Consider the following 1,655-nt stretch of genomic DNA (forward strand, 5'->3'; position numbering starts at 1 on the left):
GCAGGATGCTTTAGTAATGCAGCATCTCTGACTCATCTGGTGATGTTGCTCTAATCGTTGGAAATGCACTGAGCACTGCATGGTTGCTGCTATGTCAAGGGTAATGCCAAAGGCAATGGAATGGTGTGTGCTCCTTGGAGAGAGCTCGGCCGCTATTTGCTGCAGAGGTTTTGGCAAAGTTCCCAGAAGGTTTAATAAGTGTAATGGTGAAATTGGCACTCACACCACTGTCCTGTCGTTGATTTTCATTAACAAATGTTACCCTGCTAAATCAGCTGGATAGACTGCCTGAGGACACTTTTTATATCCCTAAGACTTAGGCAGTTAAGGTGGTATGATAATGTGATACAGTTTTCTTTTTTCTCATGTTTAAAGCCATGTTTAGGCTGAATAATGTCTCTGAGATCTAATAATATGTAATGATAATATGTGAAATAGTTTGACATGATTAGATTTTCTATATTTCATGCTGCCTCACAGGAGCTGAAGTAAACAAACCAGCCACGCAGCGGATTTCCCCGGAGAAACCTGCAGTGTGATGCAGCTCTCCCAGCTGTCTGGTGTAGGAAATCAGGTAGTCTATTGATTTCAGACAGCAGAAAGCGACTTCATTAGGTCAATGTACAGTAATTAGGCTGTGAATTGTTGAGCTGGAAGGAAATTAAAAACAACTGCTTCAATCTTCTTTTTATTGCTAGATATTACTGGACGTGAGCAATCCTGAAAGACACGCTCATAAAACACGTGAAATGTCAAGTTGTTGAACTGAATGTTTTGTCTGCAGGCAACGTCACGCCAGATTTAACGATCTTCTACCATGCACAGTTTGACTCCTGCTTGACTTGAGCAATTTTTGTTTAATTAGATGACTCTATAATCTCTGCCTCCTTAATGAAGCAGCAACAGTGGTCTCCACTCCTGCAGCTCATCCCACCTTCTGCTTATTTAAATTATTCAGGAGTTTCATGTTAGACGCCTGTAAACAAGGGAGGGAGGAACTAGTTGCCTCTTTATGTTGCTGCTGCTGCTGCTGCTGAGTCTGCTGGAGCTTCACATCAATTGCTGCTAGAAAAAAAAAAGAGAAGAGAAAAAAAAAAAAGGAAAGAGAACAACTTCCCATCTGTGTTCTGCCTGCCTCTATACTGCAGCAAAACCAGCCCGAACAGACCAGTAGCACCCCCTCACCCATCCTCTCCACTACTCCTCCCACCCTTTCTTTCTTTCTCCTTCTATCCACTGGTCTTCACACCTCACTGCATTCAGGTTCCTGCAGAGTTCCTGCAGCACAGGACCTAAAAAAAATCAAGCTCCATGAGAGCCACTGCAGAACCCCCCGGTTACCATCTTCACATCTCCTTTCACCACTCATCGATTACCCCCTTTGCTTTTGCACTTCCCTCCCTCTCCTTCCTCTCTTCCTCCCTTTCCTCCTGCGTCTAATTCTCAAAGCTCAGCACAACCCTGTATGCCTGTATACTGAGAGGGGAAAAAAGTGATGGAGCAAGAAAGAAAAGAGGAGGAGAGCAGTTGTTAGTGCGCCACAGAAAATCTCCCCCACCCCCCACGCCTCTCTCCCCTCCTCCCCTACCCAATTGATGACAAGGAGGGTTTTTATTGAGTAGCTCCTCAGCCAATGAGCGCACAGTGCCGGGAAA

This window comes from Larimichthys crocea, chromosome VI (genome assembly GCF_000972845.2).
Source record: "Larimichthys crocea isolate SSNF chromosome VI, L_crocea_2.0, whole genome shotgun sequence".
Taxonomy (NCBI): Eukaryota; Metazoa; Chordata; class Actinopteri; family Sciaenidae; genus Larimichthys; species Larimichthys crocea.